Source organism: Canis lupus, chromosome 7 (genome assembly GCF_003254725.2).
Source record: "Canis lupus dingo isolate Sandy chromosome 7, ASM325472v2, whole genome shotgun sequence".
Classification (NCBI taxonomy): Eukaryota; Metazoa; Chordata; class Mammalia; order Carnivora; family Canidae; genus Canis; species Canis lupus.
In genome coordinates, this window is record NC_064249.1 from 76,180,469 (window position 1) to 76,198,177 (window position 17,709).

At 45.4% G+C, this 17,709-nt stretch overlaps 2 long non-coding RNA genes across 3 annotated transcripts; one reads left to right on the forward strand and one right to left on the reverse strand.

Annotated features, from left to right (window-relative positions):
- Positions 1–6,113: 6,113 nt before the first annotated feature.
- LOC112648082 (uncharacterized) lies at positions 6,114–9,546 on the reverse strand. Its single transcript, XR_003128731.3, has 2 exons — positions 9,402–9,546; positions 6,114–8,462 (listed from the first exon to the last, which is right to left on the reverse strand). It is a non-coding gene; the product is annotated as an uncharacterized LOC112648082 (long non-coding RNA).
- On the forward strand, positions 8,595–10,889 carry LOC112648081 (uncharacterized). 2 transcript variants are annotated; one of them, XR_003128729.3, is made up of 4 exons: positions 8,595–8,727; positions 8,823–8,947; positions 9,747–9,898; positions 10,450–10,889. It is a non-coding gene; the product is annotated as an uncharacterized LOC112648081 (long non-coding RNA). The 2 variants fall into 2 exon arrangements; XR_003128728.3 differs by lacking the exon at positions 8,595–8,727 and having other exon boundaries at positions 8,770–8,947.
- Positions 10,890–17,709: the final 6,820 nt, after the last annotated feature.

Consider the following 17,709-nt stretch of genomic DNA (forward strand, 5'->3'; position numbering starts at 1 on the left):
TCTGCTTTGTTTCTTAAATTCCATATATGAGTGAAATCATATGGTATTTGTCCTTCTCTGACTGACTTATTTCACTTAGCATAATACCCTCTAGTTCCATCCACGTCATGGGAAATAATAAGATTTCATTTTTTTGATGGCTGAGTAACATTCTGTTTTATTTATATACCACATCTTCTTTATTTATTCATCTATCAATGGACATCTCAGTTCTTTGCATATTTTGGCTATTGTGGACGTTGCTGCTATAAATATTGGGCTGCATGTGCCCCTTCGAATCACTATGTTTATATCCTTTGGATAAATACTTAGTAGTACAATTGCTCGGTTGTAGGGTAGCTTTATGTTTAACTCTTTGAGGAACCTCCATATTGTTTTCCAGAGTGGCGGCACCAGGTTGCATCCCCACCAATAGCATAAGAGTGTTCCCCTTTCTCTGCATCCTCGCCAACATCTGTTGTTTCCTGGGTTGTTAATTTTAGCCACTCTGACTGGTGGGAGGTAGAATCTCATTGTGGTGTTGATTTGTGTTTCCCTGATGTTGAGTGATGTTGAACATTTTTTTCATGTGTCTGTTGGCCATTTGCATGTCCTCTTTGGAGAAATTTCTGTTCATATTTTGTGTCCATTTCTTGACTGGATTTTTTTGTTTTGTGGATGTTGAGTTTGATAAGTTCTTTGGATACTAGCTCTTTATCTGATATCTTTACATATTTTCTTGACGGGCATTGAAGTAGGGTCTATTCCATATTTTCTTATGGAATAAAAGATATGGAAAAAATTTTATGGCAATCCTTTATTGCCTCAAAATAAAATTCATTTATCTATTGACTGTGTCTTAAAAATTTAGGCCTTCCTTTTTTTCTAATAAATGTTAGGACCTGGTCCTTTACAATAATATTATCTGTGAACAACAAGCTGGATACTAATATTTTTTTATTATGTTCTATCTCTCAGAATTATCTCAAGAATAACTGTTGGGACTGGGAACTTGGCTCTTCATAGTTTTCAGATTATTTTTGGCATATTTTGTGACTTGTGACTTCACAGCCTTGCCCGACAATCTGTGATTCTATAGTCTTATTACCAGACATTCTGGTAAAATGAAAAGTAGTTCTCACGCAAAATTCTGCTGCACATGCAAGTATCTATTAAGAAATATAAATAGTTATTCAACCTGTTCTTGTAGGGTCTGTGAAATCCCAGCATCTTCCTGCATGCAAATTACATATTCTAACTGCTTCTTACTAGGAGTTATGCTACAAAACAGTGGTGAGGGCAGATTAGCTAATCTTAGATGGGATGACTTAAGTTAATTATTCTAAAGTTCACATATTTATTTTGATAGTTTTTCACTTATTTTTACATGACCAACATTATGCAAACCAGTTATTGGGCTACGCCCTTCCTCCATTTAGCAATAGCAAATATGTTGCAACAAACAGAATTTTACACCCAAAGAGACTTTGAATCTATCTAGTCCTGCTATATACCCAATGTGGTGATCCTCTCAATGCTGTAACTGATGGGGACACCCACTCCAACACTTCCAGAAGCATTGCTTAAATCTTCAAGGCATGTCATTCTGTTTCTAAACACTTGCAAGTTTCAAAAGCTTTTTAACATTGAGTTAAAATTTCTTTCTACCTATGGCCCTTGTTTTGTCAGAATAAATTAGACTTCCTTCATTTGATAGGCTTCCAAATAACTGTTCTTTCCAATTCTGTTCTTTGGTAATTTCTTCACACTTCCTAATATGACTTGGATACAGCGCTAAAAATCACTTCTCTATTCTATCTCTTTTAGTTGGCTTCAGTCTGACAAATTAACATTTCTCTTAAAATACTAAATAAAATATCATAAATATTGGGAACCCTGGGTGGCGCAGCGGTTTAGCACCTGCCTTTGGCCCAGGGCGCGATCCTGGAGACCCGGGATCGAGTCCCACGTCGGGCTCCCGGTGCATGAAGCCTGCTTCTCCCTCTGCCTATGTCTCTGCCTCTCTCTCTCTCTCTCTCTGTGTGACTATCATAAATAAATAAAAATAAAAAATAAAAAAAAATCATAAATATTTAAATGAGCAGACCAATCAATTAGATGAATGAAAATAATGTTAGTACCAGTAATTTCCCTATTCTAAACTAATTCTGGTCATATCAGTAATTTATAGTTTTAAATCTAAGGCTTGCATTTATTTTTGGCATTGTATCCTTAAAGATTTAGAAGCTAAAGTTGTCTCTGTTATGTTGTATGGTGTAAAAATGTGAGAGCTCAGTTGCTCTAAGAACTTGAGAAGATTCAAAGTTTTTCATATAGAAATAATTTATGTATTTGTTGTGTCTGTCTAGAAGCTCTTCTAGTACAACATCAACTTCACTTCCTTCATGTCTGGCAGCTGAGGCATGCATTATATATGATCCACAAAATAACAGATATTGCACGATGATTTTGGTTAAAATAGTTTACCTTTGACAGACTCAGTGCTTATCAAAACTCACAGACAATACTTAATTGCAATGTCTGCAGGACTAGACACTAGGGCATGTTTGGGAATCCCTGGAGGCCAGACCTTTGAGCTTTATTTCCATTAAGGACCAGGAAGTTTTAAGAATTTGATGTATTTTGAAGGGAAGGTAAAATAAGGAACATCACCTTGGCCTGATAGCAAATGGTTGTAGGTAGAGTAGAGTAGTTATAAACTTTTATTTTGTTTATCTTCATGCTTTATTATCTCTCCTTTTGAAGGGTTGATCTCTATTCGTGGCTTTGATCTTACTGCATTACTTTAGTAGACTTAAATTGCTTGAGTTTTTTAATTTGCAATCAACGTTTCTTTACTTACTTATTTACATCCCACTTTATTCCCAAAATAATTCAAGGCAGCTAACGGGTATACCTACAATTCAACAAGACAAATAAAATATCAAAATAGCTTAGTGCATCTGAGCAAACAGAATGTAGGGCTACAAAAACAAGAACAATCCAGACATGACCTGGTGTTCTCAAGAGGTGCTGGCAAACCTCAGCCCCTCACTTAGAGGAGAGCCATATTTAATATCAGGCTCTCCGGAAGCCAAAGTGGCAACATGACTTAAAATTTCATATGACTTAAAAAAAAATTTCATATGACTTAAACAAATTTATTGCTCAGAAAAAAGAATGTATATTTATGAAAGCAGAGATTCTTCTTTGGAAAACTTATTCAGCAAAGAAACATCCACTTGTTTGTTCTTCGGTATAGTCACTTCTACTAGGAATTTGAAAGTGACACAATCTTTGCACCCACTGAACTGGATGCCCTTTTGTGTATTTTTTAGAAGATGCAGTAAGGACGCCTGTGTTGCATACCCCAGGTCTGCACAACATTTAGTCCCAGGATGGAAGCTTTCACTTAAATTTAAAACCCTGGGCCCATCTGAAATTAGCCTTTACTGGTTCAGGGATCTTTTGAAAACATACTTCTCTTATTTGTGTGTACCTTTGAAGTATGTGGCTTTCATGTTCAATTACTGTGTTAAACACAGTGGTCTTCCTTTCCAGGGCTTTGTGTAGCAGAAGTTGACTTTCATCCTTCAGTTTAATCTAATTAAAAATCAACTGAAGGAACTTCCCATAAAAGTGAGATGTTATTATGTGCTAATGAAAGGCAGATTGTCTCCTTGTTACCCCAGTCATAAACACGAGGCTGCATTCCCATCAAAGGGACTTAATTAACTGTCCCCAGAGCACTCCCATAATTATGGTACACTATTATCAGGTGTCAATGAATGCCCAAACATGCAGTCTGTATGCAGAGTACATTCTGTGGAATATTTGACAGGATGGTCTTTGTTAAGCTAATCCAACTTTAAAACCCTAAATTGCTCTACTTCTTTATAGCAAAACTGTTTATCGTGTAACCTCCGTGTGGAAGGGTCCTTGCCTTTTTTATGTATCCAAAGTTGTTTTTGGAAAAAGCGTTTTGGAGGGAGGTGTGGGAGTAAGCGGTAACTGGGAGTTCTGCTTACTGTCCCCACCACTGGAGGGTCTGATGAGGCCAGCAAGTGGGTCTACTTCTCTCTGCACCAATATTAATGGCATCAGCCTTGCCCTCCTTCACCCGAGCTCACTCACCAAATGGTTGGCAGTAAGAGAGGTTTTGTAAATTTTTTTCCAGGATACCTCTGGCCTAAACCATCTATCTACACCAGACCAATGACATCAGACCTTGTTGGTATTTCTTTAAGAGTCAGAGATGCCGGCCTTAAGTATCTCAGAGCCGTGGCACAGCACCTGAAACACTAAGCACAGAATTTTTCTTTCTCTTGGGCACAGATCATTCTCTTGTCCTACTGATAGGTGATGGGCCTTCAAGGACTGAGCCCCTCAGATTACCACTATATCTATCTGCTTACCTTGCTTTCTTCAGTTCTCCCGTATCTACTTTTAGGGGGTTATTTTTTAAGCCCTCAATCTGGGCCAGCTTCTTTTCAGAGAAATCCCTGCTCTCCCTGAGAGAGGTATGTGTATGTGTCTGTGTGTGTCTGTGTGTATCTGTGTGTGTATCTGTGTTTTGCATCACAACACTTTTCTTTTGTCTTATAAACCAGTGTCCTGGGCCTTAAATGGAAGTTGTGTTCTTGTCTGGGTCACAGCTGCTCCCAAATAGCAGGAGAAGGCAGTGGTCCCTAAATGAGTCCAAAATGAGTTACAAAGAGACTGCTCCAAATCCTCCTCACCATTGGCAGCGGCATGAACTTGGGCAGATTTCATCGGCAGAAGCAAGCGTGGCACCACCAGATGAGAACTATTTTTTTAACTGTAGCATCCAACCCTTCCCTGGAATTGCTTTCAATCCAAGAGTAATACAAGTTAGACTCTGTCTTTCATTCTCTTCTCCTCATAAAAGCATTTCCTCTGCTCATCTTCATAAAATTATAATATTCACATACAGATAACCAATCATTTAAAAGCCAATCATTCTGAAGAATAGCCTTCAAATGTGACAAATACCAGACTTACCAGAATGTTTCTTTTTCTCTAATTCTTATATTATAATTTCTCAACCTCTTCAACCTCTTCAGTCAACTTTTCAGTATTTGTGATTTAACCCATAATGTGCCGATGAAGCCATCAGTTGGTAGGCACTGAGTGCCTGGCTGCTCGGAGGTCCACATCCACACCCAAAGTATAGCTGGGGCTCGTGGGCACCAGGGCTTGTCTCAGTAGCTCACTCGGTTATCAGTGTGCCCTCTTTCTTAGAATCTCATCTCCCTAACTTTTCCCTGAGCTGTTTGGGGTTGCACCTATGCCCACCCTTCCCTAACCTCCCACATCCAGCCTCCTTACAGGCTCTACCTCCCCCACAGCAGCATCCATATTTGTAATTCTTTAAAATGTTATTTCATATCTGTTGCTTTTGCTACAGAGTGAGCTCCTCCAGGCAAGGAAGGTGCCTGACTTGCCCACTCTGTGTCTACGTCGTGGACCTCAGTACCTCCCAAACATGTTCTAGATGAATAAGTGAACATTGAATGCACTGTCTGGTTTCCCCACCAACCATAAAGCCTGGCTTCATTAAAAACTGTCCAAAGAAGAATTCAAAGTCACAGGATGTTACAAAATTTGAACATAAACAGATTTCATCATAGCTCTGGCAATAAAATGAGCAGAACTCTAGCTTCAAAAAATGATCTTTTGATTCAAATCAGAATGTTCAGTTCTGTATAAAACATGCAGACTTTTTCCTAAGATGAATGTTATTCTAATTATCTACCTAAAACTATTGTCAGAAGCAAACTGAACTGTCAGTGCTCCTCTATGTAAAGACAGCCAATTCTTGTCTCAGACACAGAAAGGGAACCCATTATTCCGGAGGCAGAGAAAAGAATCTTGTCTGGGAAAATTACACACAGATAGTTACAGCAACAAGTGTGAAGATCTATGTCTATTCTGTTCAGTGCCTGGCGAGCAAGGCAGCTGAAGGTCTCTGGGAACCAAGAGCAGCAACTTGGCTGACCTTGACCTGGACCCAGTCCAAGGCAGGGGAGGCAGGGGGCCACCTGTACTGTAAGAGCTTCTAACAACAACAGAAGAGTCTTGATATATTGATAAAGGAAAAGTTACTGAGTTCATCCACTTTTATAAATTTTTATTTTTAATAAGTGAGATATAAAGATTGTAATTCAGTAAGAGGGTTGATTTGAGAGCTGATTCTGAATACCGAAAATTTAAACTATAGCTTAAACTATAAGCTGCCTGCCAGTCGATGCTTACCTAAATCATAGGTTTGGTCTTGAACTAAAAAGTCAAAACCATAAAACAAAAGTTTTACAGTGATGAGACAGCTTGTCAAGAAAGGGTGACTCTGAAACGAAGCTTTAGCAGTGCCACGGGATCTATTTGTTCAGGTGCATTGCCGCTGTCTCTTCACACTGCGCCAGAGCAGGATCTTTCCCTGTTCATCTGCAGGACCAGCACTGACCCCCGGAAATGGAGAGAGTTCAAACAAATCACAGCTGATGTAGAAGCGCTTTTTAGAACCACCCACAAACACCCTGCACACTCATAACTGCCTGTGTGTACAGGCTCCCTTGTTAAACACAGAGCCCACCAGGTGGAAATTGCCAGCCCCTTTGTCTTTCTGTCCCCTGTGCGATACTTAGTAGGTAAGAAAGCGAGCAAGAGCAACAAGATGCCACCCAGGGAGTGTCCTTCGAAGGTAATGAGGCCCGGGGGAAAACAGAAGTGAGCGGGGGCTGTGTGCCAGGTCAACAGAAGAAACCAGGGTCAATCCTGTGGGAATACCATGGAGCTGTGTGCTATGACCCTGAGGGAGGAACTAAAAACACAAGTTCCTATGACAAGAGAGATCGGAAACACAAAAAATAGAAGCTTCTTTTCTCTTTCTTTCTTTCTTTCTTTTTTTTTTTTTTTTTTTTTTTTTTTTTTTTTTTTTAGTAGGCTCCATGCCCGGCATAGAGACTAATGTAGGGCTTTAATTCACAATCAAGATCCTGCCGAGATCAAGCATTGGATGCTTAACTGCTGAGCCACCCGGGAGTCCTGAAGCTTGGTTTCCAAGTGGGAACAGAGGAGGTCATGAGGGCTGCATGGGAGCCTTAGTGCAGAGCTGCAGTCCTTGGGGGAGCAGAGGGGTTTGGAAGCATTAGCAGGAGAACTGAAGTGCCCGGTCCCAGTCTGCTGGGGAACATGGGAGCTTTGGCCAGAAGTCTTCTCTTTTCAGTTTTTGCTTTTTTACTTTTTGATTTTAGTTAAGCCTGCCTTGTTTCAAGCAGTTCCAAAACACCAATGGGGTGAAGCGTATCATCCAAAGTTAGTTATTCCATTCTTAGTCATTTGAATGATCTTGAGATTCCCAGGTTACAATCCAGAGGTGGATTGTGAGAAATACAAAGTCCTTACACAAAAGATCCTCACCTCACCTCAAACTGAGTCATCAGCGTCTGTCACCTTTGGACGGTGTCATCCCTACCTTCATTGCCCACTCCTCCCTACTTCCCCAGCTGTCTGGGAATGGGCATAATATTGGCCTGAGCCATGAGTCAGAGCAGGTGGGGTAAACACAGAGCCTGGGCCAGGAAACCTGGGCTCCAGACCCTGGACTTGCTATGTTTTCTTCTGTCTGCCGAGGAACTACTGAAGTCGTTGAAAGAGGGAGTGGTGTGGCCATACCGTGACACTGGTGCTTCCAGAAGGCTGCAGAGAAGATGATGGCTTCTACAGAAGTCAGAGTGGTGGCAGGATGATTGGCCAGTAAGAAGAGGTTGACCAGTAGTCTTGGCCAGAGAAGCAGCCAGTAGCAGTAGGGATGGGGAGCCGTAGGCTCATGCCGGACAGATTAGGAATCAGCATATGCCATTTCTCGGGATTCTGAGTTCTTTTTAAGTTCACTACATTAAGGGTACTTTATATCCCAACATTACTACTGCCTTGATGGTCCCAGGATGTCTAGTGTCATCACCAGGAGTATCCCCTAAATACCTGTCACCAAATGATAAGGTCACTTGGAGGCCATGGGGAGGGTGAATGCTTGAGAGGCTCTCAGGCTGGCTGGCAAGCCCTCAACTTCTCCATGAAGCCCAGTATCAGCAGCTGCATTTAAAGACAATCTCTTGCCACCATGCCTTCTCTAAACCCTGTATTTGGTTGCCTTCTGAGTTTGGGTAGTTAAGGAGATTTACAGGAGAAAAAGCAAAAGGCAAGCACAGAGCTGCACTGTATGCCCTGTGGTGTCCCTGGAATGCAGGGCCAGCACGTCCTGCTCACCGACAGAGCATGTGCCTAAGGCAAGTGCCAGAAAAGGCTGGACTCAGTGGCTCTGTTGCACCTGACTTGCTTAGACTCCGGAGGATTTGCAGTCGTGAAGCCTGTGGACTCCCAGGCAAGTCAGCTGTGAGGGATTTTGTTGTCCTCTTGAGCTCAGAGAGGATTCTCAGCCCACAGTTGAAAAAAAAAAAGTCCTATGGAAAGAAAATGCAAACAGCGAGAATGATGATGATGCTATTTACTGAGCACTCACTGCGTGTCAGTTCTGGGCTGGGTGCCTTGGAGGTATTTGTTATGGGAAAATTGACAACAGCTCCCCAAGATAGGCACTTGGTGTGCTCACCTACTGTTCAGGGCTCCAGGAGTGGCAGGCAGTGGGAGCTGCTCAGAACCACATCGCTCCCTCCATATTCTTTTGGTCAAGGCAGCCACGGTACACCTCCCCACCCTGGGTTCCAGGTAGGGCACTGAGACTCCACCTCTCCGTGGGAGGAGGGTCAGAGACTTGACTGCCATTTTGAATCCACCACATTATTATCATCTCTATTTTATAGAAGAGGAAACAGAAGCTCCAAGAAGTGAAATCATTTACATCCTCCGAGGAACCCAGCTGAGATTGGAACGTGGGACTGCCTTAAGCCTTTTATCCCTTTCCAGCACATGACCCTGCTCTCTCAAGGTATGAACATGTGGTATAATTAGATAAAACCTGGTGAGGGGCAAACTACCTTTCCCAACCCACACAGATCAAAGCAAAACAAGTCATTTTGCTGTCATCCCCCATCCTCTAGCACTAGCTAAAGGCCCCCAGTCCCATACACAGCTCTAGAATCTAACGCATCTCTCCAGTTTGAGAGGTTGTTCAAGGTAAAAGAAGAGGAAGAAATACAAATGAACAAAATCACCAATTTAAATGAGAACTACCTGGCTCGGGATAGGTTTCTTTCCCCAGAGGATAGAAATAGATTTACATTATGAAATAAGCTGGAGTCCAATGGGAACCCCTTGTTATTATTAGATTTCCTCTTGAGAAGGATTCATAAATGAAAACATAACTTGCTATTTTAGTATTTTGTTTTTCAGGGAAGAAAAAAAAAAACCCTTTGCAAAAACAAATTTAAGGAAAAACTTACCCATTTCAAGCACTTGTTTATTTTCCTATTTGCCATGCTAAAACCGTCTGCTTTCATCTCTGACTTTGTTGGGAGCTAGGGAGATGTTTTGTTTTGTTTTGTCCCCTGTTCTTTTTGCCAAACGTGGAAGGTCTCCTTCGGAGCGATGCACAGCCCCCTGCCCGCCCCCCCCACCGCCCCCCCAGTCCCGCCCTCCGCCGGCGCCGGCCGCGGGCCTCGCGCGCCCCCCAGCGGGAGGAGCGAGGACGGCGGGGCCGCGGCGCCGAGTCCCTGGGACCCGGGTCCTGCTGCTGCTGCTGCCTGGGAGCAGGCGTCCTCTCTGGACCTTTGCCGTCTCCTTTCTAGGATGGGGCTGTGCCCTCATCGTCTGTCTCGTTGGTCTCTCTCCGCACCGGCACGACAATGTGGAGAAAAGGGGTCTCGTGGCCGCTTTGCACCCAGAGCGCCCTTTGGGGGTCTGAAATTTTCATGTTTGAGTGAACTCTCCATCACCGAAGGTGAGCACTTTTTTTTTTTTTTTACCTCCTTTATTAACGTGTGTGCATTTCCAATCACATGAGCAGAAGGAAGTTGCATGTAAGCAAGAGACGTGTTCCTGAAGATTTTCAAACATAAGCCAAACTTCGCCTGATTTTAGAGGGGTCTTGATGCAGGAAAGCGTGTTGGCTGGTTTGCTAAGGGGCTGGCCTCCTGCCCTCCTGCCCTCTTGCCCTCCTGCCCTCCTGCCCTCCTGTGTGACCTTATGTTCCTGGAATAGGCCAGGTGCACCGTGCTTCACTTTCTCTCTGTCATCCGCGCCCCCTGTCCAGATAGCCCATTGGCTCAAGCTGTCACACCTGCATGTCTTCCTTCAACTGTCACCTTGCCCAGCCAGGTAACTGCCTCCACCCTTGGGTGTGCGCCACCTCGGCCCTCTTCCTGCTTTAGTTTCCAGGAAGCACGGATCCCACTTGGCTCCCAAGCGCCCCCCCACACACCCCCCCAACAGGTAAACTCCATGAGCGCCAGGCAGGATTTCTGACTGTTGTACCCACATCTGTACCCCCAGGACCTGGAACAGTGCCTGGCATGGAGAAGCAGCTCCACAAACCAATGTCGAAAGACTGAATAGCATAACCCCAGTCTGCAACTCTTAGTCCTCGACAGCTTCAAATTATGCGATTATTGAGGAATTTTTAATGTAGAAGATGCATGTTATTTATAGAATTTCATTGATAGGTCTGGGGATTATTAATATTTATGTTGTATTTAAAATACGTGTGATTTTTATTTACACAAAACATAACCACAAAATTAGACTATTACAATCTGGGGATCCCTGGGTGGCTCAGCGGTTTGGCGCCTGCCTTGGGCCCAGGGCATGATCCCCAGTCCCGGGATCGAGTCCCGTGTCGGGCTCCTTGCGTGGAGCCTGCTTCTCCCTCTGCCTGTGTCTCTGCTTCTCTCTCTGTCTCTCATGAATAAATAAATAAAATCCTTTAAAAAAAATAGTGAGAGGTAGCACTTTTATGTGGAAAGGTCAGTTATGGATGCAAAATGTTGCCAGCATCTGACTCCCAGCGAAAGCAGCGATGCTGCGGAGGGCGGCGCGGGGCGAAACCCGGGTGGGAGCCCGTGCGAGTGCTGCCACCACGTGTTTCCTGGCGAGAACTACGAGACCATGAGCCATGGGATGAGCTCGGGAGAATCTCAGCAGGATTCACGTCCCGCCTCTGGTGGGGATGCTTCCTTCCCCCGCCATGTGGCACCTTCAGTCATACCTAACAAATCCCCAGCTCCATGTTTCAACTACTAGTGAAATCTGCAAACACCAACAGATGTGTAGTAAAGTGCACTCTGATTTTTTTTCGAGAATATTTGAACCTGTGTAGTTGACCCATACAACTAAGGGGAGGTATTGGGTGAGGTGTTATTAAACTACTGCAAAACAGGGACCACTTTTCAGTCCATTACAGTAGCTCAACTATACATTTTGGAGCCAAATGGTCCTGGTTTAAATTCTTCCTTCCCGGGATCCCTGGGTGGCGCAGCGGTTTAGCGCCTGCCTTTGGCCCAGGGCGTGATCCTGGAGACCCAGGATCGAATCCCACGTCGGGCTCCCGGTGCATGGAGCCTGCTTCTCCCTCTGCCTTTGTCTCTGCCTCTCTCTCATTCTCTCTCTCTCTCTGTGACTATCATAAATAAAAAAAAAATAAAAATAAATAAATTCTTCCTTCCCATTGACTGACTGGGATCTTAAGCAAGTTCCTTAGCTTCTCTGAGCCTCAGTCTACCTGTATGTGAGATGGGATAGTTGTAGTGCTCCTAAGATGGCACACAAAACACTTAGTGGACAGATTGTAGTTGCTCTACTGAGCCATTGCTCTCGTGGCTGCCAGCGACCCCCCTAGGATGGGGGTGTCAGCTGCTGCCTTCCACGGGGGGCCGAGGGTCAGGCAAGCTGGCCAGTGTGGGGTCCCCTCTCAGCATCACTGTCCCCTCCTCCTCCTCACTGAAGCAGAGGCCACCGTCCGCCTGTGGCTCTGTTGGAAGCTACGCTCTGGCTTGAGCTACTTTGGCCTGCGCTGCCTTGTGTTGAGGTAAGAGAAGTGGCCACGTGGATGTGTCTTGCTCCAGTCTCACAGACTTACTCCTTTACTCTCTTTTTGGAATTATTTTGAAAATATAAAGAAATTAACAGTGACGATTCCATGAAAGGTTAAGATGGGAGAGACCAAGGGCACCAGGGAGGAAGCCCAGCGAATAGAGGCAGATTGCAAGCCAGAGAAGCCACCCTACGGAAGAGACAACACCAAGGCTCCGGAGGAGGCAGCTTCTGAATGTCCTAATGCACTTTTCTCTTCTGTAAAAATGTGAGAAGTTCAGGGCAGCGCTGAGTGAGCTTTGTTCTGCACACGACAGTGTACAGAGTCCCCCGGAAGCCAGGGGCCCTGTCTCCTGAAGCTTACAGGTTGGTGGTGGGGCGGATAGAGCCAATCATCATACATAGCCCCATAGGGGTAAGGGAACAATTCAGCAGCTCACCCCATGTGTGCATGTTGCGTGTCTCCTAAGCATCAGGGCTTGTTCTAAACACCAGCAAACAAGCCATACAAAGACGTCTAGCCCCGTGGGGCTTAACTTCCATGGGGAGAGATGAACAATAAACAAAGCCTTAATGAAACAAGAAAATGACATCATGTAAGGAGATGATAGGGGAAAAGTGGGGCAATACTGAAACCATCATAGGGGAAGAGAGCGGGTCATAGCCTCAGTGGGGCAGGCATCAGAGAGCAGGTGAGGTCTGAATAGATTTAAGGAAGATGGGGGGTTCCTGAAGCTCTGGGAGCGTGTTCCAGGTGAGGTAATTCGAGAATAGGCGCTGAGGCAGGTGTGCCTGCATGTTCGAGAACTGGCAGGGCTAGTGTGGCTGAGAGGCAGACGAAAGGCTGCAGGCTTTTCTGGTCCTGGTAGGTCTTGTAGGCCAAGCTCAGGCCTTTGGCTTTTACCCTGAAAAAATGGGAGTCTTTGGAGCATGTGGAGCTCCAAGTGACCTGATCTGATATATTCTAAAAGAACCCTCTTGCTGCTCTGCTGACAATAACCTGTGTGGACAAGGTGGGGACACTGGTCCAAAGGCCACTGCAGTAACAGAGGATGGGGCCGTGGTCACAGCTACGGACAGAGTGAGAAGCCACTGGGTTCTGGATGTCTTTGGGAGGTAGAGTCACCCAAATGCTCTGATGGAGCACGTGTTGTGTGTGAGAGAGAGGAGGCCTGGGTCACTCCACGTGCTTGGGCAGTGAGCAAACAAAGTCGCCATCAACCAATGTGGGTAAGATGAGGAAGAGCAGGTTTGCAGAACCTCGGGAGTTCAGATTTGCACAGGTTAGGTTTGAGATTTTCGATTTCTGAGTGGGGCTTTTGAACATATATTGGACATGGGAATCTGGAGGAATAATTCTCAATCTTGATCTCTATATTGATCTCATTAATTTCATAGGTGCTTGGAAGTGACTTTTAAGCAGTGGATTCATTAATATTAACAAAAATATAGATTGTAGTGGCACCTATCAGTTTTATCCCAACAAAAGCTGAGAATAATTTTCTGAACTCCTGTTCTGAGGATCCTGTCAAATTATGAGATTTGTCCTAAAAGTTTTTGAGCTTTTGTTTGTTTTTGTGCTTTTGAGAAATGTATCTTCCCAGAGAAATGACTTTATGGCTCATGGTTAAACTCTTGGGCCAAGTCTCTCTATAAGGTAGCAATATGTTTGCAAAACCAAAACAAAAAATGAAACAAATTATTTTAAAAAATCAGCACAGCTGAGATCCTGGTAATTTTTTTTTAAGATTTTATTTATTCGTTAATGACAGACACAGAGATAGAGAGAGAGGCAGAGACACCGGCAGAGGGAGAAGCAGTTTCCATGCACAGAGCCCAACGCGGGACTCAATCCCGGGTCTCCAGGATCGGGCCCCAGGCTGAAGGCGGTGTGGCGCTAAACCGCTGGGCCACTGGGGCTGCCCGAGATCTTGGTAATTTAACAAGCACACAGAACTTAGTGATATAGGAGCTTTTGTGCTTCCTCATTTATGGTTTTTGAGTTAAAACAATCAGAGTTCATTGACCAAACTCTCTCCCAAGCTTCTCTTAATTTCCCTGAATGCTCAGCTGAGGAAGGTAGGTCCAAGAATCTTGCTTGTGGCAGCAGAGCAGACAGGGGAAGGGAGGGGAGGTTTGTGCACAGGAGGAAAGGGGACCGGGGCATGAAGAACTCTCCCAAGGCTGCAGCCCACCATCAGCCAGCCAAGGGGTAGCAAGCTCTCATTCACCCTTCAGTGAAAATCACTGTAGTCAGATCCAAAACAGGTAGAGCCCTTGGTAATGTAAATGTTTATTGAGGCAGGAAAGAAGAGCTCTTAGGGATCCCTGGGTGGCTCAGTGGTTTAGCACCTGCCTTCAACCCTGGGTGTGGTCCTGGAGTCCTGGAGTCCTGGGATTGAGTCCCGTGTCGGGCTCCCTGCATGGAGCCTGCTTCTCCTCCCTCTTCTTGTGTCTCTGCCTCTCTCTGTGTGTGTCTCTCCTGAATAAATAAATTTTTTAAAAAATAGAACTTTTAGAATAAGAGGAGGGAATGAGTTCAATGGGGTCCCCTGAGCCAGCAGCCAGACTGGAAAATGAATGGGACATTGAGTATCTGAAGGGACCCAAGAGAGGAGGTGAGAGATGTCCTGGAAGGAGGGGAAAGAAGCAGGAGATTGGTAGAAGGCAAAGATGACAGAGACACCAGCAGCGCTGGTGGAAGCTGCTGCGATAGCAAGAATTCTTTTCATGAGGTGTACCACAGTGTCTAGCTTGAAAAACTGTAGTGTTTCCTTATTTGCTGCAAGCTTCCACTTTGGGCTCTTCCAAGCTGGCTTCCCAGTGTAAACATCCCTCCCTTAAGCCCTTCCTCAACCCTCATGTAGGAAGGGAAAGGGGGAGAAGAAGAAAATAGAGCATTGGTGTCCCCCCTTTACTGGCCCTGTTTGCTCCCTTTCCCGGGGAGGTGAGTTGGCTTGTACTTACAGCTTCCCTAGTCTAAGGTCTTTGGGAACAGAGAACCCTCCAATGCCATGGGGCTGCCATAACCTTCTTTCTCTTTTCCATTCTTTGTCAATTCCTAATAAAATTTAGGTTTAATATTTGTGTCCCCTCAATTGATCACAAATTCCATGTAAGCAGACATTATGTCCTGATAGGGTTTAGAACAGGCTACCCCGAGCAGCCCGGGTGGCTCAGCGGTTTAGCATCACCTTCGGCCCAGGACATGACCCTGGAGTCCCAGGATCGAGTCCCACGTCGGGGTCCCTGCATGGAGCCTGCTTCTCCCTCTGCCTGTGTCTCTGCCTCTCTCTCTCTCTCTCTCTGTGTGTGTGTCTCATGAATAAATAAAATCTTAAAAAAAAAAAAACAGGCTACCCCAAATTATGGCACCTTGGAATACCAAGATGAAGGGATTTGAAAACAAAACAGGTGCAGGAAGGTCTCTCTGACCACCCCCTTCTCCCCTGAAGCAGGTCAGAAGATCCTGTAGGGTGGGGAAAAGTTTTCCTCAACTCTCTTAGGAGCTCTGGCTAGGTCTGAAAATTAGACAAAGATGAACAGGAGCGAAGTATGCAAGCATATTTCATGTAAGTTTTATCCTGGCATGGGGGCCTTCCTAAGGAAAAGAGGACCCAAAGAACCACACCTGGTACTCTTATGCTGAGTTCAGCGAGGAGTGGGCAGGCACGGAGGAACATGACAGGTTAAGGAGCAGGAGGTAAGGGTAGTATAGTGGGGGAAGATTGGCAAGTACTGTCCGCTCAGATTCTTCTGGGTCCCTCCATCTTTGGAGATAAGGATGTTGCTTTCCACCAGGTATAGGGAAGTAGCTCTCGGGTAGGGTTTTATGACCTGTTTCAGGGCAGAAGGGCAATGGGCAAAGGAGGTCAGAGTGATCTTCCTGCTTCTGCTGTTTTCTCAAAGTTCCTCACCGCACAATAGTCAACAAGTCAAGGTGACATATTCTGGGGGAGCATGTCCTGCACCTGTCAGTCCTCCTATGAGAAGTGTCCTCCCCATATCTGGAAGAGATGATTTATCTCAGAAGATGGAGGAATTCAGGTCCCCTGCAGGGACCCTGAATTGCTTGTCCTTGCTAATTTTCCTTCAGTTTACTACCCTTAAGGCGTGCCCTTTGTACTATCGTGTTTCCTACAACTTCCCACTCTTCATCAAATCTAGCGTAACAACATGCAGGTTTAGCCATTTTTGCAGGACTTCTTTTCCTTAGGAAGGCTCTGCATCTTGTAAGACTTATATTAAATAAATCTGTATGCGTTCCTCCTGTTGCTGTCTTTGCCAGTCTGATTTACAGAGCCCCAGCTGGAGAATCTAAGAAGGGCAGAGGAAGAGAATTCTTCCTCCCCCATACTCTCTTGCTTACAATTGCATCCTGTGAGGAACAGTGCCTTGTGCCGAGTAGGGGCTCAGAAAAGATTTAATGAATGGGTGTGTGAACAAGAGAGAGGGAGGAAGAGGCAATAGACTTGGTGTAGATCCCTTAGGAAAACTTCTGGCACTTTCAGTGGTTTTGGAGGTTGATAGCACTGGGTCACTGGGTGGACGTTAAGTCTAGTTTCACTTAAAAAATGTAAGACTTGCCCGTTTCCTGATAAAGGCCTCAGGTCTCTTATAAGGCATCAGTCATTCCAGAGCTATGGTGAGCTGGAGGTCACAGTCACAATATTTTACAACTCCTTTATTTCCCGACCTCTCGAATCTGGACTTGCCTCATGACTTGGTTTGACCAATACAAGTGGCAGGAGTGATACTGAGTTGGTTGCAGGAGGCCTATAGCTCCACCCGCCTCCACCCTCTTGGAAGGCTGTGCCCTCATACAGGGAAGCTCAGGCTAGTGATGGGATGATGATGGGAAGCCTTGGGCATGGATGGCACCTATACCCATGAGACTAAATAAGGAAGTGAGGATAGATGAGACAGGATCACTAGAGAAAAGGCAGACTACTAGGAACAGATGCAGGTGATTGGTGGATGGGCTGATGAGGCCAAACGCAAGATCTCCCCTCAATTGCTACTTCCTATTAAACAAGAGGGATCCCTGGGTGGTGCAGTGGTTTAGTGCCTGCCTTTGGCCCGGGGCGTGATCCTGGAGACCCGGGATCAAATCCCACGTCGGGCTCCTGGTGCATGGAGCCTGCTTCTTCCTCTGCCTGTGTCTCTGCCTCTCTCTCTCTCTCTGTGTGACTATCATAAATAGATAAAAAAAATTAAAAAAAAAAACAAGAAGTAAAAGCTGGCAGGCAGGCGGGGAGACTGCGTGGGAATTTTGAGGAGAAAGAGGGTGCAAACAGCCATCCAAGTGGATGGGTGAGTAATTTGACAGGAAAACGAAGCCCAGTTGCTCAGCAGCACCAAGTTATCTCCTTGATGTTTATGACCATTGCAATGAGGAATGTCAGCAGCTAGTTTGATATTTCTCCAGCCACACTTACTTGCCTAAGAGCAGTTCCAGGGTAGGTGGAGAGTTGGGGGTTCTCCAGACAGGGAGGGCCGAGGAGGCCCAGCTATCACAAGTGCGGCTAATAGGAGGGAACACGGGATCTAGGCCGGGTAAAGGGGGACGTGGGAAGAAGAGCAGAAGGACAGGAAACCGCAGAGCCTTCTGCTGAAGGCGAGGGGTTCCCGGCGCCAGGCAGGGTGGGCTGGAGTGGACACAGGGGAGGGCGCACGGGGCCTGGCGATCCGTAAGCTGCGGCTGCGGCTGCGGCTGCGGCTGCG